At 43.2% G+C, this 22,845-nt stretch overlaps 4 non-coding genes across 4 annotated transcripts; all 4 read right to left on the bottom strand.

Moving 5' to 3' along the window:
• Positions 1-4,799: 4,799 nt before the first annotated feature.
• Positions 4,800-4,873, bottom strand: TRNAT-AGU (transfer RNA threonine (anticodon AGU)). The gene has a single exon. It is a non-coding gene; the product is annotated as a tRNA-Thr (tRNA).
• An 808-nt stretch (positions 4,874-5,681) lies between these two features.
• On the bottom strand, positions 5,682-5,755 carry TRNAI-AAU (transfer RNA isoleucine (anticodon AAU)). The gene has a single exon. It is a non-coding gene; the product is annotated as a tRNA-Ile (tRNA).
• Positions 5,756-19,589: 13,834 nt separating this feature from the next.
• TRNAT-AGU (transfer RNA threonine (anticodon AGU)) lies at positions 19,590-19,663 on the bottom strand. Its single transcript has one exon. It is a non-coding gene; the product is annotated as a tRNA-Thr (tRNA).
• An 807-nt stretch (positions 19,664-20,470) lies between these two features.
• On the bottom strand, positions 20,471-20,544 carry TRNAI-AAU (transfer RNA isoleucine (anticodon AAU)). The gene has a single exon. It is a non-coding gene; the product is annotated as a tRNA-Ile (tRNA).
• Between the last annotated feature and the right edge of the window lie 2,301 nt (positions 20,545-22,845).

Below are 22,845 nucleotides of genomic sequence, written 5' to 3'. Positions count from 1 at the left end.
GAATCCCTGAAACAGACCTGCCAAGAGGAACTGCCTGGCTGCCCAAAGGACTCACTGGGACTGCTTTTCTGGCAAGGACTGGTGCCTTGCTGTTGCCCTGCTGCCTTGCTGCTCCCTGTCTATGCTGAGAAGTGCTCTCCAAGGGTTTGGATAGAGGTTGCCTCCTGTTCCCTGAAGTCTCAGGACCAAAATGACTTCACTCCAACAACTGGGCTCCTTGTGCGGCAAAAATTCAACGCACAGCCTGCTAAACATGGCGCACAGCCTGCCACACGGTCAGAAATTCACCGCACGCTGAACTGGGATGATGAAGCGTGACTTCGCAAGGAGAAGATTGACGCAGCGACTGCGTTGCGACCAGAACTTCGACGCACGCCCACCGGATCGACGTATAGCTGACCCGGGACGACCGGCCCGAGTTCCAGAGAGAAATTGACGCAGCGTTTGTGACTTCACTCCGCAAGCCCGGAATTCCACGCTCAATCGCCGGGGCACCAGAAATCCCCGCAAACCGAAGAGGAACCAAGTCTGCATGCCGTAAATCAATACAAAACCTTCCCCTGCGTGGAAAATAACAACGCAAGTCGGTGTGCGAAAGGGTGAAACCGACGCACACCTCCCCGTTTTCCACACATCGCCCCTCCTCTGCGGTCCCTTGCGGAGATTTTGAACGCGAACCAGGTACTTTGTGCTTGCAAGAGAGCTTTATTGTTTTTAAGAGAACTTTACTTGTTTTTAAAAGACTTAAGACACTTTATATCACTTTTACAGTGATATCCTAACATCTACCTATTGTATGTTAATCGTTTTGACCTGCATCTTATTAGATAAATACAACAAGCACACCTGCCTGCTGTCCTGGGGGCCAGGATGCAAGGCAGCCGCTTGTTCCTGCCACCGCTCGCACTGCCCTAACCGCTTGCACCAGCAACTTTGGGCCCTATCTGTAATGCTGCCGAGAGCCGGGCCACGAGTAAATATTCAGCAATAATGCTTCAGCTCACACACTGCCCCAGCCTCCTGTGGGCTTCTCGTACTACAGCCTGAGGCACCATGAATCCCACACAGCCAGCTCTGTGAAGGCTAGTCAGGAGGAGCTCTATTCAGCTGTTTCAGCCGGCCGCTACCCTATGCCAATGTATTAGTTCCATGATCAGTCTGCTCCACCTGATGCAGAGCTCCCCCTGAGTGGTGTTGGGGTTTGAGATCTTTTTGCAGAGCCAAATCCTCACTGTTGAGGTGTCCATAGGCCTCCATTTGTTCCTCTTAAATAAGTTGGCTTCTTTGGCCTGTGTTGAGGACCCCATGACCTAGTACCTAGTAGCCGGAGGGGCTCCTACGTTCACAGTTTGGATCAAAGGATTGTTATCGCTCTCGCACCTGTTGGGGATCTCAAACCTTCCAAAATGGTTTGCTAGGGATTCCAACAGTAAAATGTACTCAATAGTTCTGATTCCTTTAAAGGTGGGGAGCTTTGACTTTTTAGAGCTTGCTCGGCTGAGATTAGTTTGAAAATATTTAGGAGGTCGTTCATTATTCCTTGTTCTTTAACAGTTCTTGTGATAATATGGGGATTTCTCAGACCCCTGATGTTAAAATTGCCTGTCAGCACGACCTAATGTATGGCATATTTGAGCAGTATAGTTTCAAGGCAGCTGCAGAGATCGTTAGTTGTGCTAAGTCTCTGAGCTTTTGTGAATTATGGTACCAGTTTATCAGGAGTAAAAGTGTATTTTTGCGGCAGAGTGCTAGCCTGGTTGTCAGTGCCACTTATAAGGCCGGGGAGGCTTGGTTCAAAGGCATATGATGGCCTTAATTGTTTGCTTGATAAAAATTAAAAATACAACCAAACAGGTTTGCACATTTCACTGGTTTGAAGAGCTCATAATAGTCTTGTAGGACTGAAGGGCTAAGTGCCAATGTTTCTTGTAGGCATATTATGTCACTTCTGTTCAGCAGTGCAACTGCTGATTTGCTTGTCAAGATTGTCTTCCGGCCTTCCACGTTCCATGGTGTGATAACGACTGGTTCACCTCTATTTGTTTGAGGGTCAGTTCTCTATCCCTCCACTGATTAATTGGCGTAATATGATCAATCCTGTGGAACTAGAATCTTAGATCATTCAGATGTGCCATCCTATAATGATCTGTCATGGGATATCTACTGCAAAAAGAACAAATGATGGACTGAATGCTGAACAATGCAATTATTCACCCACAGTCAAACAAATCTGGGTTTAATCCATTTTTTTTTTTGCTCACCACGCCACCCCAGTTTGGACCCAGCTGTATGCAAATCAGGCTTGACCCTGCTCCCTATGGGAACAGTCAAACCCGAACTGCCCAGCCAGGTCCTCCTTGGACTGGAAACAAGTATCCTCGGACCGGTTTTCAGAGTATCACCCTTCATTAGGCAGGGAAACTTGAATCCAGTGCTCTCCAATGCTCCTGAATCCGTAACTTAAGACTGCGGTACGTGCTGTTAACATAAATCATATTTCAGCAACAGTCTGTTATAAAGATCTCAAATTGAGTGTTGCAGTTGATAAAGTGTTTAACTTTATGCACACGAGAGCTATTGTATTTAAACTCTTTAATCTTATTCTACCCATTTGTGCAATTGCAGCACGTATAAAATTCCAGGGATTTATCCGGTAGCCGTGTATCTTCAAGTTCTAATGACGTTACATAGCTGGGACATAAAAATCCCTAAGCGTGTGTCCTCTTTTATACACCACCATTGGATTTTTGCTTATTTTGCCCAGCACACCGGGAATCTCCAGCAGGAGATGCCAATGTTTCTTTAATACCTTAAAAATCCTATGACTACATAAGGTGTATCTTGTGACAAGTGCTAGTTTAGCTTGTTTCCATCTAGCCTCCCTGCCCTTAGCCATAAGAGTCCCCTCTCTCTCTGGGTACATTCTGTACTCTCCTTTCTGTTATACTAAGGGCCACATTTACAACAAAATGGTGCATCAATCACGATGCGCTATTGTGCTTGCCCAGCCCTGCGCTCTCCTAATGACACCATGGTAACGCTGTATTTACAATACAGCGCGCCATAGCACTCGTTAGCACAACTGCGTCAAAATTTCTGACCCAGTTGTGCCGCTTTGCTGGACTAGTACCAAACATTTTGGCGATAGTCCAGCAAAGTTTGGGGAGACCCATTTAAAACAGCCTAATGTCACTTTCACGCCTGACCTTGAGCAGGTGTTAAATAAATGACACTAGAATGATGCAGTGAAACTGTGTAAATGTCACTGTGCCATTCCTGCACGCCTCCTAGAGGGGAACGCCTCCCTTGGCACAAGTTTTACAAACTGGCGCAATGGTTTCATTGGGGCAGTTTATAAATATGGCAGGAGGTGGGGGACTTTTGTGCACCAAAAAAATAACTCTACGGTAGCGGAAGGAGCATGTAAATGAGTCCCTAAGCATTTTAGGATCGTAAAATTTGTCCAGGAAACATTTCTTTCCATCATTGATGTTCATCTTGAAATTATCTTAAAATGATCAAGTTCACTATATTTTCACGTTATACAGATCATTTCACCAAACAGGATATTTTTAATTACAGATTGTGCAGGTGGACTCGAACCATGCAATATGGAAGGTTGCCCTGGTGCTGCCTGTGCTGTGCCTGTTCTTGGGGCACTGAAGCTTGAATCCCCTCTGCCTGTTCTGTAACAGTGTCGGTAACTGAAGGTTACCCTGCTGCTGCCTGTACTGTGTCTGTTCTTGCGATGAGCAACTTGAACCTCTTCTGCCTGTTCTGTAACAGTCTCAGTAACTAAAGGTCACCCTGCTGCTGCCTGTGTTGTGCCTGTTGATTGAAGCTTTCATCACTGCTGCCTTACTGTGCTTTGATGTGAGTGAATGCTGGGGAAATCTCCTCACTGAAAAAAGTCAAACTGATTGGCTTTGTCAATGGGTCTTTGAAAGTCAAAAATATTCCAGTTGTTGGTACAATACATTCTCACTGTAACATGAAATAAAATCATATCGTTTATTTACCATGCATAGTTAATGAAAACCATTTGGTGACTGAAACAGCTCTCTAAAAGACCCCTGCTGGCAATAAAATACAACATAAAGTTCATCAGTCACATGTATAATTCTTGCATCTCTAGAGTAACAAAGTGTAGCACAAGTATTTCCCATAAGCCCATTGCCCAGCTGTCCCTACCCAAACTCGCTTGTGTTTCGATTAGATCATGTGCAATCATCGAGCAGTTGAAGTGCACGCTTGCAAAATACATATTAATTCAGCAATGCATCTAGAATGGTCGCTTCTAGTGCGAATGGCAGCGCAGATAAGGTGTTATTATTGTTTATTTGGCCACAGGTCAAAATCGCTTCTCAGTCCACCTCTGTCTTTTAAATGATGTAGAGCCGTCCAACACTTACACTGCATATGGTGTTGAGCAGCAAAGAACTTATTTATCAGTAAAAGGGCCCATTAGTTCAAGCATGACGGGGCCTCCGAAACAGACGTTTGGATATAGATAGCCTCACAAATAACATGCAATAAATAACAATCCATGATTCAGAGCCAATGAACAGCCTACATCTATCAGTACATAGGACCCAGACTACATTGCTGCCAACTGAAACTCAATTGTTGCCATAGGCAGGTAGAATTTAACATTAAAAAAAAAAAAAAAAAAGAGTTAATTAGCTTGGAAGGGGACTCATGGTATAATGCATAATTATAAGAGCGTGGGTTTGCAGACTATCTATATGTTTTTTGTCAGTTTATTTTCTTTAATCTGTTTGAAAAATGCTTGAAAAGTAAGGCACTGCTGAGATTCGAACTCAGGATCTCCTGTTTACTAGACAGGCGCTTTAACCAACTAAGCCACAGCGCCACCCCATCGCTGACGTCACTGTGTCTTAGTCAGTGTTAAAAATGCCAGCGTGTTCAACTGTTTAAAGCCTCCGTTTCTTTTCATCTGATCCCAACAAAAAGACGAGAGAAAAGCAGACTAAGGAATGGACCTGTAAAAAATAGGTCATGAAAAGATTATATCGGCACACATAAATATTTCTATTGATTTCGTAATGTTTTAAAGTATAAACGCCATACACTGGTGGACGAAGTGTTTAACATTCGTGCAAGCTCAACATGCAACCGAAAGAGCAATGATACAAAGATCACCAATATGTACAAGACACGTAAATGAATTTGTGCGTAGCCCACGTGTCCTCCCTACTCCTCACGTGACCCCTAGCAGCCCTGTCCAGTGCTTCACAGAGGTCCCTGACACGCACTGGGTAAAGCAAAGCCCCAGAGAGCTCCCAGAGATAGGAAAGTGGTTTAGACGTTCTACTCGCTACATTCTTTCCATCTCCAAAGATGACGTTAAGCTAACTTTCCCGGTATAGCCGAGGGACCCGCCACTCTCGGAAAAAAAGCGAGATTGTTTTGTCCATGCAGTCCCCGAAATAAAGAAAGCGTGAAGAAGTGCGGGTCGAGTGTACCTAGATAACACTGAGGATGGCGCTTCAGCAAGTGTCAACTATAACTATTACAGCATCCTGTAATCGCTCACACTTTTATTTGGTAGAATAAAGAAAAATCTATTCTGTAAACTGCTACTTAAAAGGTCCTGCAGGATGTTTACGTGGTTTTCTAGTTCGTGAAGCTGCAAAGGAAAAGTGGTAGTAATAGATTACTGGCCCGTACGGGGATCGAACCCGCGACCTTGGCGTTATTAGCACCACGCTCTAACCAACTGAGCTAACCGGCCATACCCCATCAGAGACTCATGCATTGGTAAATAGCCGTATACTGATAGAGCAGAGGAGGCTCTGTTTACGGATTCCTTCAACAGACGTGGGATGAGTAATGCTTATGCCATCATCCTTTCCCTCAAGACATTTACGATGAGTAATGCTTATGCCATCATCCTTTCCCTCAAGACATTTACGTGCTCTGGCAATGCTAAGTAAATCCACAACTTCAAACAGAAGGAAGCTACAACTACATAACACCGACATTATATCAATAATTGTACTGAAGGCGACAAGCTATCAAGAACCACAAGAGCCCCAACTCCAGGGAAAATGGACTGAAAAGTAGAATCGCTCCATAGACCCCGTCCAAGTACTGTGCATATGCAATCTTATGCTACTTTGTTGTTTCCTGTTCTACAGGTTGTCCTCATGCTTCTCGAGCTCAATCTATAGCACACACTATCATAAATTGTACTCTCCGTCCCTAGCCCGTCACTTCCCGTACCCTTTTCTCGGCACTCCTTCAACAACTCTTTTCCCGCCCAATACATTTTCATTGACTTTGAATACTTTTAGCACCTTTTTGGGGTCGAGCCTTCGCTAAAATGCGCGTGCGCATGCGTATCGCTTGTGAGACGCTGTAGTAGTTAGAAAAGGGATCGGAGCCCCGTCCATGTCACATCAGAGTCTTTCATTGGTTCGTGGGCTTGCTTTTTAAAGTCTACTTGCTTTCATTAGTGGAAGGCATGCATACGTCATGTCTTTTCCAGTGGTTAGCCCTCCTCGAGTGCAGCGACCAAGTACTGAAAACATACGAGGCTCGCTGTTTTCCATCAGGTTTGCGGACTACTTTTTCTCTTTTTTCACAGCACGATCTCGCTTGGCAGAAGTCTAGCGCTTTGCATGACATCACCCTGTTATATGGTTAATTGCACTTTTGCCGGTTATGCTAGCGCGCCTGGTCCTTAATAAGTAAACTTACAAGGGGAAGCGTACAGGCTGATGAACTTTTTGGATCGCATGGAGTATCCTAGATATGTAGTAATTGATGATCATCAATTATCAATGTACGTATCAATAATCAATAAGCAAAACACTAATCATCAATCGATAATGTCAACATTTCATGAATAACCATAACTCAATTATACATTTTATCAATTTTATTTCCCTATTAGTTACAATACTAGTCCATTGATTAATTCTAACTTTATTTGATCAGCTCTGAATTAGTTAATTAGTGATCACGAATAACATAATCTAATCAGAACTTGAGAAAAACATATGCTGTAATGCTTCAGCATAAGCTAACACAGATTAATATATCAGCGTTAATGGCAGAGTTCAGTAATCAGTTTAATCAATCATTTGTCACTGTTCACGTCACCTAAAGGAACCTTACCTAACGTAGATTAGCATTTTCATGTGGGACTTCATGCAAAAATAATTTAGAACACTAATTTAGAAAACATATAGCTAAAAGAAAAACGTATTCAAACAGCGCAATTGGTACTTGGAAAGAAAGGCAAAAAAAAAATTAACAGTCACATTGTCAAAGCTACCTATCCACAGAAAAGATCAGCAACAAAGTCAGTCTTCGTCTTCAGGTCATCAATCTATCAGCAACGCATCAGGCTCTCAAGAGCACGAGCCCAATGACAGAATCTCAAATCGCATCTTCTGCCATCTAATATCTGCATCAGTTCTCCCCTCGTATCTCCGAAATGTTTACCTCTTGCCATGACTTTATTAAAGGTTTTCCAGTCCATCCTCCTAATTCCTAATTGGTCAGTCAATCACCAGTTATTACCGTAACCAATAACCTTAATTTCACAAATCTATGAACTCTAATATTACGCCGTTCTCAGTTTGTTGATTGGTTCACTGTACGGTGTCCTCATCATCGGGTTCATCAGGTATTGAAAATGTTGCATCTTCTTCTCCAGTCAGTGCCTCTATTGTTCAAGTCCTGGGAAAGTACATTGAGTCTGTCTTACACCAGTATTGTTATATGTCTAGTTTCATCATCTCCTATCGGTACATTGCAGAAAATTCTAGTTAAGCAGATTTTATTAACATACGCGGTTCATGGTCAGTTCAACGCACCAGCTTCTTTGTAGTGCTAGTAATTCAGCTTCTGCATGAGGCCTGGTAACTAGGCCTCAACTTCGGTTAAGTTAACTCTATAATATAATGCAAAACATAGGTTATACATCTCAATATGACATATTACTACGTTATTATTACTCTTTTTCACATTTTTTATCATTTTAGTACAAGTTCGTATAAGTTGGCTGTCACTCTCTGTGGACACATTTTCAATCGTGCACATTCATTTCTCTACATTTAAATTTTCTATCAATTTCCTGTTAGTCAAAACGCATACACATTCCTTAATCATTTCTAATTAGCATATCTGCTTCAACAGTCCCTCCTCTGATGACTAAATATGTTGTCACACCTTTCTTCACCATCATTGCTTTAATAATTCTGTCTCATCAGTATTTTGTCTTCTTCTCAAATCTTCTCTATGGATTCTTTCCCTATTTCTTTCTTCCCTCCTTTGATTATTTTGCGATTTTCTCAATTTTATCTTTTGACACAATTTACATGAACCCCATATTCCTAATATACAAGCAATCACAATTAATATTCTCTGTATGATTTTTAATAGTACCCCATTCCAAATTTGACTAAGCCAATTTCCCTCTGAAGCAAATCCTTTTCCAACCTTTTCTCAAACACCTGGTTATTTCAGTTCTTTTAAGTCCTTCCTTGAGTTTGTCAGGTTAGTGAGTAAGTCTCTTATCGCCCTATAATTATTCAGAATATATGAGCAACAATGACTAGAATTAATCATCTCACAAACTCTGCTGTCTTTCGCTAAAAGAACGTCTAAAGCAAGCCTATTTTGAAGCTTCATAGCTCTATCCGCGGCTAAATCAGTATCTATAAGGAGTATTGCCCCTGTAAAGTTTGTCAGCATGTTATCCACAATAGTAGACAACTTTCGTATCTTGATGGAATTTAGGATGACTCCCACGGAAGGAATCACTGCACCAAAGTTATCTCCCACCACTGTAGAAGAGGTTTCCCTCCTCTGCCGCTTATGGTGTAATTCAGTCAATTTCGGAAACTTCTTTAAGTCATCTATCTAAAATCTTTGGGAAAACTATCCCCAAATAACATGTCCCATACCATCCTCTGGGAAGACGGTAATAAGCATTTGGTACAGAAATATAATAAATCCTGGGAATCGCAGGGTCCTGACCATTCAGCATAAAAGTTCACTTACTCTGAAACAAAAATACATGCCTACATTCACTCGTTCCCACAAATAAAGTGTCAGTGTGTGATTTTGGCCTATATATACAAAGTTTTCCTACATGTATGTAGTGATCTGAATTCCTGTCCATACACCAGCTGCACCAAATGGCCCTAGCGGATTTGTAAGCCTTGGAGGTACCAGGGGCCCTGGACTGTTGGATGAGTTTGAGAGCATCCTCTGAAATTCCTGGGGTTCTCCAGGTTGACCCGAAATCCTCAAAGCAATGAGGAACAAGGAGTTGTTGAGGATCAAGTGGTGTTGTCGACCTTGGGGATCTAAGAGGAGGTTGGGGAAATGAGGAAGCCAGACCGGACGGTCGGTTGTTAGTTCCAATAAAGTTGGATACCAAGGATGAGCTTGCCAAAATGGGGTTATGAGAACTAGTGTGGATTGTTGTCTCCGTGCTTGTGCAAGGACTCAAGGAATGAGAAGGAAGGGAGGTAAAGAAGAGATGACGGCCAAATCTGAAGGAAATCATCCATGGAAAGAGCCTGCAGATCCGGCCTCCAACTGAAAAAGGAAGGAAAGTGGGAATTGAGGGGAGAAGCAAAAAGATCTATGAACATGTCGCCAAAGATGGAAATAAGATGATTGAACACTGAAGGGTGCAGCTGCCAATTGCTGGAATCGTGAAGATGTCTGGAATACCAGTCTGCAACTGTATTCAGATTGCCCAGTAGGTAAACTGCTCTGACTGAGATTTGTCGAGGAAGACAATATTCCCAGAGATGCTTTGCCAGGGTAGACAAAATCTTGGACCTGGTGCCTCCTAGATGGTTGATATATCTGACGGCGGTTAGGTTGTCCATCCTGAGAAGAATGGTGCAACTTACATGGTCCTTTGTAAAGGAGCGGATGACAAAGGAACCCGCAAGCATCTCTAAACTGTTTATGTGCAAGGACTCCTTCAGAGACCATGTGCCTCCAGTCGAAATCTGACCACATCTTGCGCCCCAACTTGGATTCTAATACAAGATCTGGACGGCAGAGAAGATAGTTCTTCTGTTCCAAGCATCTAGGTGAGTCAGCCACCATAGAAGCTCCTCTTTGGACTCAGAGTCTAGAACAAGTGGATCGGAATAGGCAAGGCCCCTGTGAAGATGGCGTATCTTCAGATGTTGGAGGCCGCGGTAGTGCAGAGGACCTGGGAAAATAGCTTGAGTAGAGGAAGCGAGAATTCCCACTAGATGAGCTAGAGTTCTGAGTGAGATGTGTGGAAGGGACAGAGATTGACGAATTTCTTTCTTGATGAAGGAGACTTTGTGCTGGGGAAGTTGAAGAATTGAAAGAGTAGTGTCTATGGGAAAGCAGAGAAATTCCAATTTTTGAGTTGGAACGACAGCTGATTTCTGAAAGTTGATGAGGAATCCCAATTTGAGTAGAAGATCTTGACAAAGATGTACACGAACAAGGAGAAGGTCTTTGTCTTGTGCCATCAGGTTAAAATCGTCTAGGTAAAGAATCAGACGAACACAGTGAGAGCTGAGAAAGGCCGCTACAGGCTTGAGAATCTTGGTGAAACACCAAGGGGCCGAAGAGAGACCGAAAGGAAGAACTTTGAATTGGTAGAAAGAGTTTTGCTGAAATTGAAGACATTTTCTGTGTGAGGGAGGAATAGGTACCATGAGGTAAGCATCCTGAAGGTCTAATCTGACCAACCAGTCATTTTGAAGTAAAATATCCCTGAGGTGAAGGATAGTCTCCATCTTGAAATGTCGATAGACAACAAAATTGTTGAATTTTTTGAGGTTCAGAACTAGTCGAAACTTCAGATTTTTCTTTTGGACCAGGAAAATGGTAATGAGAAAACCCGAAGAGTCGAACTTAAATGGTTCTATGGCCTGTTTGGGGTGGAGAGACTGGACTTTGTTGTGGAGAAGTTGGTTTTCTTCTTGAGAAAAAACAAGGGGAAGAGGAAAAAGGTACTGACTTGGGGGTTGATAAAACTCTGAGAGGTAACCTTGAATGGATTGAATAATCGTGGGATCTGACGTGAGAAACAACCATGAATCTAGAAACAAAGCTAGTCTGCCTCCTCCCTGAGGAAGACCAGAATTGGAAACACTTACCGGAAATCTGCTCTCCTTGCTGACATAACCCCTGTTTCGATAACCTCTTGAACTGTGGGGGTAGAAGCGTGGCTTGTATCCTGTGTAGGTGTCAAGCTGATTCTGCTGGTTGTAGGAGTCTCGATTGGTATATTTACTTCTGAGGGAGCAGCCGGCAAAGCGACTCCTGCCTTTGCCGGCCCTGGCAAAAACCTGTGACGAAAATATCTTTTTAATAGAAAGACGAGCTATGTCCAGGGTGGCGAAGGTGGAGACGTACTTACCCAGTTCCTTTATGAAGGAGTCTCCAAATAACAGACCTTTAGCCGAAGGGCCCTCATCCTTAATGGCCAAAGATGCCAGTTTAGGATCGATCTTTAGAAGGAGACTCTTCCTTCTTTCAATAGACAATTGGGTTTTCGCATTCCCAAGCATACAAATAGCGCGTTGCGCCCCGTTAGAGAAAACCACAGGGTCTATTGGAGAATTTTCTATTTTGGCCTCCTCAGCCAAATCAAAAATCCTGGTGAGAGGTCCCACCACATCCAAAAGCTTATCTTGGCAACCTTGGCAACCCGACCAGACTCTATCCACACCTTCCTTAGGGTCTTTCCAAAATTTGGTAAAAAACATGAGCATATTTGGATCAATCACAGGGGTAGCAGTGACATTGTCGAGTAAAGAGGGACGGGGACATTCAGATTTGAGTTTATTCCTGGTAACCTTGTCTAGAGAGTGACGTAAGTAAAAAGAGACATAATCTGCCACATGGTCAGCAGGATACCATTACGTAGAGATTGGATGAACCATTAGGGCCTGAACTGTTGGTTTTGTTGATCACCACACCATGATGGGTAGGTGAAGCTACCAACTTCAAGGAACTGTTTTTTTAAGTTAATTCTTGAGAAAATAATATCTTTATTAATGCATGTTGCATTTGTTTCACTTTGGTCTTGATTAACACAGATAAATATTGTCTATTTTTCTAAAACTGGTGTGGTGTCCTTTTTTAGTATTTTCATTGTGTTACTGTGTGCTATGTGCAGATGCTTTACACATTGCTTCTGAGATAAGCCTAACTGCTAGTACCAGGCTACCAGGGGGATGAGCAGGGGTTATCTGCGCGGGTATCTCCTTATCCTGATTAGATTAAGGGTCCCTACTTGGACAGGGTGCAAACCGACTGCCAACTAGAGACCCCATTTCTAACAGTAGCTAACTCTTCTGAAACCAGAAAAAAATCTAGACAGGTATACTTCAAGTGGGGATATGAAAAGTATGTATAGCCAGGATCCGAGGGTTTCACTGTTTCCCAAATATCAATCAGCCCATGCGTTTTCATTAGCTGAGTAAGAGCTTTTAGCACCTGGGGCTTCCTCCCTAGATACCACTTTGTAACCCCACCAAGTATGCTTACCTCTAGATTAATATTAAAGTCACCACATACTCTTAAATGCATTGGCCACTCCAATAGCCCCACAGTCGATTCCTCCCCTATCTTGATCTCATCAAAATTGGAACCAAAGCTGAAGCATAGAGTAAATCTTGTTTCCGCTACCCAACTTCTGAGAATCTCCCATGACCCATACTTATCCACCAGCCTTCGATTAGATGTAAGCTGGGCTTTCTTCATTCATATCACCACCCCCTATCAGTAATGCTTTGTGAGGTACCGGCAGCCAAGGAATACCCCCTAATTTGCAACAGATCCCTTTTTACCGAAGATTTTTGAGTTGCCTGCTAGCATATTAAATCCAGCCCCAAAGCACAGAGAAACTCGGCCACCTTTACCCTCTTATTCCTATCATTGAGCCTGCATACGTTAACTGTAAAATACATAACTTATCCTTATTAATCAAAGATGAATCATGTACCACTCCTCCTGGCAAACCAACCAATAAAACCAGCACTCCACCACTGAGTCACCCAGATTCTCTACATCATTATGCTCTATTTCCTTCCCTCCCTCTTGCCCCCTCTTCCTCTCTCCAGCCCTACCCCACAATCACTCTCATCCCCCTCCCACAGCTATCTCCCAATGCTCTCCCCTCTTCCCTGCCCTCACCCCCTATGTGAGGCAATCAGACCTTGCATGTTCTGCTATAGATGGTTGAGCTCCCCCTGGCCATCTCCGCAGAGTGTTTCCCACCAAATTGTGTCTATCCAGTCACAAAACATTTATCACTTCCATTTCATTGCACATACCAAAAATAAACTAGAATTGCATGTGCATCAAATATTGTAACCCCTAAATCCAACACCCTATCACAGTGTCAAAAAACAAAAAAACAAGGCAGTGCAACAGTTTAAGTCTTTATCTTCCCAGATTTCTTGCTTGCACTCCTTGCTCAGTTCAACTCCTTCCCGGGCCTGTAATTGTTTAGACCACGGTCATGGACCTAGCCTTAGTTGCAGCTCCTGCTTCCTCTACAACCTGGCTTCCTCCACCAGATGTCTGCTCCAGTTGCTCCATAACTGATGGACGCTGGAATACTGAATTATAGGTGGCGCTGTTTCTGGCTTCTAACCATGCGATCTCTTTCACACAGCTTTTGCTTTCAAACCTGCCAGCCCGCTTCCCAGCTTGTATTCTGGAACCATTATACCTTTCCATGTTTATTGCTGCGTGTTGGACCTGGCCCTTTTTGCAGGGTCATCCCCAAACTTTTTGCCTCCTTCCTCCTATTTTTCCTGACCAGTTTTTGTTGGCTTTTGAACTCTGAGCACTTTACCACTGCTAACCAGTGCTAAAGTGCATATGCTCTCTGTGTAAATTGTACTGTTACTTGGTTTATCCATGATTGGCATATTTGATTTACTAGTAAGTCCCTAGTAAAGTGCACTAGAGGTGCCCAGGGCCTGTAAATCAAATGCTATTAGTGGGCCTGCAGCACTGATAGTGACACCAACACTGTAATCATGTCTCAGACCTGCCACTGCAGTGTCTGTGTTTCCAGTTTTAAACTGTAAATTCAACTTGGCAAGTGTACCCGCTTGCCAGGCCTAACCCTTCCCTTTTTCTACACATAAGAAACCCCTAAGGTATGCCCTAGGTAGCCCCATGGGCAGGGTGCAGTGTATGGTTAAGGTAGGACATATACTAATTTATTTTATATGTACTGATAGTGAAATATCGCCAAATTCAGTTTTCACTGTTGCAAGGCCCATCTCCCTCATAGGTTAACCTGGGGGCTGCCTTTAAACATTATTAAAGCGTAGATTCACTTTGTTTTGAAAATGCCACTTTTAGAAAGTAGGCATTTTCTTTCTTGAACCATTTTTGTGACTCTGCCTGCTTGTGGATTCCCTGTCAGGGTTAGTTTGACAGTTAGGTTGTTTGCACCTCTCTCCAGACAGTGACACAAAGGGGGCTGGGGTGTAGCCTTCATATTCTGATGAGCCATCTGTTCTAGGAGGGAGGGGAGGAGTGGTCACTCGCACCTGAAAGGGCTGTGCATGTTCTCACACAATGCAGATTCCAACCCCCTGGTGTGTGTCTGAGGCCTTACCTGGGCAAGGCAGGATTTCACAAACAAGTGAGACTTTTCTTTGAAGTAAGCCTACTTCAAAGGCCAAAATGGGTATAAGAAGAGGACCCAAAACAACAGACTTTGGCACTTCTTAGGGTAGACACTCTACCTCAAAGACACTTCTGGACAAGAAACCTGCTGGTGAAGAATCCCTGAAACAGACCTGCCAAGAGGAACTGCCTGGCTGCCCAAAGGACTCACTGGGACTGCTTTTCTGGCAAGGACTGGTGCCTTGCTGTTGCCCTGCTGCCTTGCTGCTCCCTGTCTATGCTGAGAAGTGCTCTCCAAGGGTTTGGATAGAGGTTGCCTCCTGTTCCCTGAAGTCTCAGGACCAAAATGACTTCACTCCAACAACTGGGCTCCTTGTGCGGCAAAAATTCAACGCACAGCCTGCTAAACATGGCGCACAGCCTGCCACACGGTCAGAAATTCACCGCACGCTGAACTGGGATGATGAAGCGTGACTTCGCAAGGAGAAGATTGACGCAGCGACTGCGTTGCGACCAGAACTTCGACGCACGCCCACCGGATCGACGTATAGCTGACCCGGGACGACCGGCCCGAGTTCCAGAGAGAAATTGACGCAGCGTTTGTGACTTCACTCCGCAAGCCCGGAATTCCACGCTCAATCGCCGGGGCACCAGAAATCCCCGCAAACCGAAGAGGAACCAAGTCTGCATGCCGTAAATCAACACAAAACCTTCCCCTGCGTGGAAAATAACAACGCAAGTCGGTGTGCGAAAGGGTGAAACCGACGCACACCTCCCCGTTTTCCACACATCGCCCCTCCTCTGCGGTCCCTTGCGGAGATTTTGAACGCGAACCAGGTACTTTGTGCTTGCAAGAGAGCTTTATTGTTTTTAAGAGAACTTTACTTGTTTTTAAAAGACTTAAGACACTTTATATCACTTTTACAGTGATATCCTAACATCTACCTATTGTATGTTAATCGTTTTGACCTGCATCTTATTAGATAAATACAACAAGCACACCTGCCTGCTGTCCTGGGGGCCAGGATGCAAGGCAGCCGCTTGTTCCTGCCACCGCTCGCACTGCCCTAACCGCTTGCACCAGCAACTTTGGGCCCTATCTGTAATGCTGCCGAGAGCCGGGCCACGAGTAAATATTCAGCAATAATGCTTCAGCTCACACACTGCCCCAGCCTCCTGTGGGCTTCTCGTACTACAGCCTGAGGCACCATGAATCCCACACAGCCAGCTCTGTGAAGGCTAGTCAGGAGGAGCTCTATTCAGCTGTTTCAGCCGGCCGCTACCCTATGCCAATGTATTAGTTCCATGATCAGTCTGCTCCACCTGATGCAGAGCTCCCCCTGAGTGGTGTTGGGGTTTGAGATCTTTTTGCAGAGCCAAATCCTCACTGTTGAGGTGTCCATAGGCCTCCATTTGTTCCTCTTAAATAAGTTGGCTTCTTTGGCCTGTGTTGAGGACCCCATGACCTAGTACCTAGTAGCCGGAGGGGCTCCTACGTTCACAGTTTGGATCAAAGGATTGTTATCGCTCTCGCACCTGTTGGGGATCTCAAACCTTCCAAAATGGTTTGCTAGGGATTCCAACAGTAAAATGTACTCAATAGTTCTGATTCCTTTAAAGGTGGGGAGCTTTGACTTTTTAGAGCTTGCTCGGCTGAGATTAGTTTGAAAATATTTAGGAGGTCGTTCATTATTCCTTGTTCTTTAACAGTTCTTGTGATAATATGGGGATTTCTCAGACCCCTGATGTTAAAATTGCCTGTCAGCACGACCTAATGTATGGCATATTTGAGCAGTATAGTTTCAAGGCAGCTGCAGAGATCGTTAGTTGTGCTAAGTCTCTGAGCTTTTGTGAATTATGGTACCAGTTTATCAGGAGTAAAAGTGTATTTTTGCGGCAGAGTGCTAGCCTGGTTGTCAGTGCCACTTATAAGGCCGGGGAGGCTTGGTTCAAAGGCATATGATGGCCTTAATTGTTTGCTTGATAAAAATTAAAAATACAACCAAACAGGTTTGCACATTTCACTGGTTTGAAGAGCTCATAATAGTCTTGTAGGACTGAAGGGCTAAGTGCCAATGTTTCTTGTAGGCATATTATGTCACTTCTGTTCAGCAGTGCAACTGCTGATTTGCTTGTCAAGATTGTCTTCCGGCCTTCCACGTTCCATGGTGTGATAACGACTGGTTCACCTCTATTTGTTTGAGGGTCAGTTCTCTATCCCTCCACTGATTAATTGGCGTAATATGATCAATCCTGTGGAACTAGAATCTTAGATCATTCAGATGTGCCATCCTATAATGATCTGTCATGGGATATCTACTGCAAAAAGAACAAATGATGGACTGAATGCTGAACAATGCAATTATTCACCCACAGTCAAACAAACCTGGGTTTAATCCATTTTTTTTTTTGCTCACCACGCCACCCCAGTTTGGACCCAGCTGTATGCAAATCAGGCTTGACCCTGCTCCCTATGGGAACAGTCAAACCCGAACTGCCAAGCCAGGTCCTCCTTGGACTGGAAACAAGTATCCTCGGACCGGTTTTCAGAGTATCACCCTTCATTAGGCAGGGTAACTTGAATCCAGTGCTCTCCAATGCTCCTGAATCCGTAACTTAAGACTGCGGTACGTGCTGTTAACATAAATCATATTTCAGCAACAGTCTGTTATAAAGATCTCAAATTGAGTGTTGCAGTTGATAAAGTGTTTAACTTTATGCACACGAGAGCTATTGTATTTAAACTTTTTAATCTTATTCTACCCATTTGTGCAATTGCAGCACGTATAAAATTCCAGGGATTTATCCGGTAGCCGTGTATCTTCAAGTTCTAATGACGTTACATAGCTGGGACATAAAAATCCCTAAGCGTGTGTCCTCTTTTATACACCACCATTGGATTTTTGCTTATTTTGCCCAGCACACCGGGAATCTCCAGCAGGAGATGCCAATGTTTCTTTAATACCTTAAAAATCCTATGACTACATAAGGTGTATCTTGTGACAAGTGCTAGTTTAGCTTGTTTCCATCTAGCCTCCCTGCCCTTAGCCATAAGAGTCCCCTCTCTCTCTGGGTACATTCTGTACTCTCCTTTCTGTTATACTAAGGGCCACATTTACAACAAAATGGTGCATCAATCACGATGCGCTATTGTGCTTGCCCAGCCCTGCGCTCTCCTAATGACACCATGGTAACGCTGTATTTACAATACAGCGCGCCATAGCACTCGTTAGCACAACTGCGTCAAAATTTCTGACCCAGTTGTGCCGCTTTGCTGGACTAGTACCAAACATTTTGGCGATAGTCCAGCAAAGTTTGGGGAGACCCATTTAAAACAGCCTAATGTCACTTTCACGCCTGACCTTGAGCAGGTGTTAAATAAATGACACTAGAATGATGCAGTGAAACTGTGTAAATGTCACTGTGCCATTCCTGCACGCCTCCTAGAGGGGAACGCCTCCCTTGGCACAAGTTTTACAAACTGGCGCAATGGTTTCATTGGGGCAGTTTATAAATATGGCAGGAGGTGGGGGACTTTTGTGCACCAAAAAAATAACTCTACGGTAGCGGAAGGAGCATGTAAATGAGTCCCTAAGCATTTTAGGATCGTAAAATTTGTCCAGGAAACATTTCTTTCCATCATTGATGTTCATCTTGAAATTATCTTAAAATGATCAAGTTCACTATATTTTCACGTTATACAGATCATTTCACCAAACAGGATATTTTTAATTACAGATTGTGCAGGTGGACTCGAACCATGCAATATGGAAGGTTGCCCTGGTGCTGCCTGTGCTGTGCCTGTTCTTGGGGCACTGAAGCTTGAATCCCCTCTGCCTGTTCTGTAACAGTGTCGGTAACTGAAGGTTACCCTGCTGCTGCCTGTACTGTGTCTGTTCTTGCGATGAGCAACTTGAACCTCTTCTGCCTGTTCTGTAACAGTCTCAGTAACTAAAGGTCACCCTGCTGCTGCCTGTGTTGTGCCTGTTGATTGAAGCTTTCATCACTGCTGCCTTACTGTGCTTTGATGTGAGTGAATGCTGGGGAAATCTCCTCACTGAAAAAAGTCAAACTGATTGGCTTTGTCAATGGGTCTTTGAAAGTCAAAAATATTCCAGTTGTTGGTACAATACATTCTCACTGTAACATGAAATAAAATCATATCGTTTATTTACCATGCATAGTTAATGAAAACCATTTGGTGACTGAAACAGCTCTCTAAAAGACCCCTGCTGGCAATAAAATACAACATAAAGTTCATCAGTCACATGTATAATTCTTGCATCTCTAGAGTAACAAAGTGTAGCACAAGTATTTCCCATAAGCCCATTGCCCAGCTGTCCCTACCCAAACTCGCTTGTGTTTCGATTAGATCATGTGCAATCATCGAGCAGTTGAAGTGCACGCTTGCAAAATACATATTAATTCAGCAATGCATCTAGAATGGTCGCTTCTAGTGCGAATGGCAGCGCAGATAAGGTGTTATTATTGTTTATTTGGCCACAGGTCAAAATCGCTTCTCAGTCCACCTCTGTCTTTTAAATGATGTAGAGCCGTCCAACACTTAAACTGCATATGGTGTTGAGCAGCAAAGAACTTATTTATCAGTAAAAGGGCCCATTAGTTCAAGCATGACGGGGCCTCCGAAACAGACGTTTGGATATAGATAGCCTCACAAATAACATGCAATAAATAACAATCCATGATTCAGAGCCAATGAACAGCCTACATCTATCAGTACATAGGACCCAGACTACATTGCTGCCAACTGAAACTCAATTGTTGCCATAGGCAGGTAGAATTTAACATAAAAAAAAAAAAAAAAGAGTTAATTAGCTTGGAAGAGGACTCATGGTATAATGCGTAATTATAAGAGCGTGGGTTTGCAGACTATCTATATGTTTTTTGTCAGTTTATTTTCTTTAATCTGTTTGAAAAATGCTTGAAAACTGAGGCACTGCTGAGATTCGAACTCAGGATCTCCTGTTTACTAGACAGGCGCTTTAACCAACTAAGCCACAGCGCCACCCCATCGCTGACGTCACTGTGTCTTAGTCAGTGTTAAAAATGCCAGCGTGTTCAACTGTTTAAAGCCTCCGTTTCTTTTCATCTGATCCCAACAAAAAGACGAGAGAAAAGCAGACTAAGGAATGGACCTGTAAAAAATAGGTCATGAAAAGATTATATCGGCACACATAAATATTTCTATTGATTTCGTAATGTTTTAAAGTATAAACGCCATACACTGGTGGACGAAGTGTTTAACATTCGTGCAAGCTCAACATGCAACCGAAAGAGCAATGATACAAAGATCACCAATATGTACAAGACACGTAAATGAATTTGTGCGTAGCCCACGTGTCCTCCCTACTCCTCACGTGACCCTAGCAGCCCTGTCCAGTGCTTCACAGAGGTCCCTGACACGCACTGGGTAAAGCAAAGCCCCAGAGAGCTCCCAGAGATAGGAAAGTGGTTTAGACGTTCTACTCGCTACATTCTCTCCGTCTCCAAAGATGACGTTAAGCTAACTTTCCCGGTATAGCCGAGGGACCCGCCACTCTCGGAAAGAAAGCGAGATTGTTTTGTCCATGCAGTCCCCGAAATAAAGAAAGCGTGAAGAAGTGCGGGTCGAGTGTACCTAGGTAACACTGAGGATGGCGGTTCAGCAAGTGTCAACTATAACTATTACAGCATCCTGTAATCGCTCACACTTTTATTTGGTAGAATAAAGAAAAATCTATTCTGTAAACTGCTACTTAAAAGGTCCTGCAGGATGTTTACGTGGTTTTCTAGTTCGTTAAGCTGCAAAGGAAAAGTGGTAGTAATAGATTACTGGCCCGTACGGGGATCGAACCCGCGACCTTGGCGTTATTAGCACCACGCTCTAACCAACTGAGCTAACCGGCCATACCCCATCAGAGACTCATGCATTGGTAAATAGCTGTATACTGATAGAGCAGAGGAGGCTCTGTTTACGGATTCCTTCAACAGACGTGGGATGAGTAATGCTTATGCCATCATCCTTTCCCTCAAGACATTTACGATGAGTAATGCTTATGCCATCATCCTTTCCCTCAAGACATTTACGTGCTCTGGCAATGCTAAGTAAATCCACAACTTCAAACAGAAGGAAGCTACAACTACATAACACCGACATTATATCAATAATTGTACTGAAGGCGACAGGCTATCAAGAACCACAAGAGCCCCAACTCCAGGGAAAATGGACTGAAAAGTAGAATCGCTCCATAGACCCCGTCCAAGTACTGTGCATATGCAATCTTATGCTACTTTGTTGTTTCCTGTTCTACAGGTTGTCCTCATGCTTCTCGAGCTCAATCTATAGCACACACTATCATAAATTGTACTCTCCGTCCCTAGCCCGTCACTTCCCGTACCCTTTTCTCGGCACTCCTTCAACAACTCTTTTCGCGCCCAATACATTTTCATTGACTTTGAATACTTTTAGCACCTTTTTGGGGTCGAGCCTTCGCTAAAATGCGCGTGCGCATGCGTATCGCTTGTGAGACGCTGTAGTAGTTAGAAAAGGGATCGGAGCCCCGTCCATGTCACATCAGAGTCTTTCATTGGTTCGTGGGCTTGCTTTTTAAAGTCTACTTGCTTTCATTAGTGGAAGGCATGCATACGTCATGTCTTTTCCAGTGGTTAGCCCTCCTCGAGTGCAGCGACCAAGTACTGAAAACATACGAGGCTCGCTGTTTTCCATCAGGTTTGCGGACTACTTTTTCTCTTTTTTCACAGCACGATCTCGCTTGGCAGAAGTCTAGCGCTTTGCATGACATCACCCTGTTATATGGTTAATTGCACTTTTGCCGGTTATGCTAGCGCGCCTGGTCCTTAATAAGTAAACTTACAAGGGGAAGCGTACAGGCTGATGAACTTTTTGGATCGCATGGAGTATCCTAGATATGTAGTAATTGATGATCATCAATTATCAATGTACGTATCAATAATCAATAAGCAAAACACTAATCATCAATCGATAATGTCAACATTTCATGAATAACCATAACTCAATTATACATTTTATCAATTTTATTTCCCTATTAGTTACAATACTAGTCCATTGATTAATTCTAACTTTATTTGATCAGCTCTGAATTAGTTAATTAGTGATCACGAATAACATAATCTAATCAGAACTTGAGAAAAACATATGCTGTAATGCTTCAGCATAAGCTAACACAGATTAATATATCAGCGTTAATGGCAGAGTTCAGTAATCAGTTTAATCAATCATTTGTCACTGTTCACGTCACCTAAAGGAACCTTACCTAACGTAGATTAGCATTTTCATGTGGGACTTCATGCAAAAATAATTTAGAACACTAATTTAGAAAACATATAGCTAAAAGAAAAACGTATTCAAACAGCGCAATTGGTACTTGGAAAGAAAGGCAAAAAAAAAATTAACAGTCACATTGTCAAAGCTACCTATCCACAGAATAGATCAGCAACAAAGTCAGTCTTCGTCTTCAGGTCATCAATCTATCAGCAACGCATCAGGCTCTCAAGAGCACGAGCCCAATGACAGAATCTCAAATCGCATCTTCTGCCATCTAATATCTGCATCAGTTCTCCCCTCGTATCTCCGAAATGTTTACCTCTTGCCATGACTTTATTAAAGGTTTTCCAGTCCATCCTCCTAATTCCTAATTGGTCAGTCAATCACCAGTTATTACCGTAACCAATAACCTTAATTTCACAAATCTATGAACTCTAATATTACGCCGTTCTCAGTTTGTTGATTGGTTCACTGTACGGTGTCCTCATCATCGGGTTCATCAGGTATTGAAAATGTTGCATCTTCTTCTCCAGTCAGTGCCTCTATTGTTCAAGTCCTGGGAAAGTACATTGAGTCTGTCTTACACCAGTATTGTTATATGTCTAGTTTCATCATCTCCTATCGGTACATTGCAGAAAATTCTAGTTAAGCAGATTTTATTAACATACGCGGTTCATGGTCAGTTCAACGCACCAGCTTCTTTGTAGTGCTAGTAATTCAGCTTCTGCATGAGGCCTGGTAACTAGGCCTCAACTTCGGTTAAGTTAACTCTATAATATAATGCAAAACATAGGTTATACATCTCAATATGACATATTACTACGTTATTATTACTCTTTTTCACATTTTTTATCATTTTAGTACAAGTTCGTATAAGTTGGCTGTCACTCTCTGTGGACACA

This window comes from Pleurodeles waltl, chromosome 12, assembly GCF_031143425.1.
Source record: "Pleurodeles waltl isolate 20211129_DDA chromosome 12, aPleWal1.hap1.20221129, whole genome shotgun sequence".
Taxonomy (NCBI): domain Eukaryota; kingdom Metazoa; phylum Chordata; class Amphibia; order Caudata; family Salamandridae; genus Pleurodeles; species Pleurodeles waltl.
The sequence above is the reverse complement of the archived record's forward strand: the minus strand, read 5'-3'. Positions and strand labels throughout refer to the sequence as shown.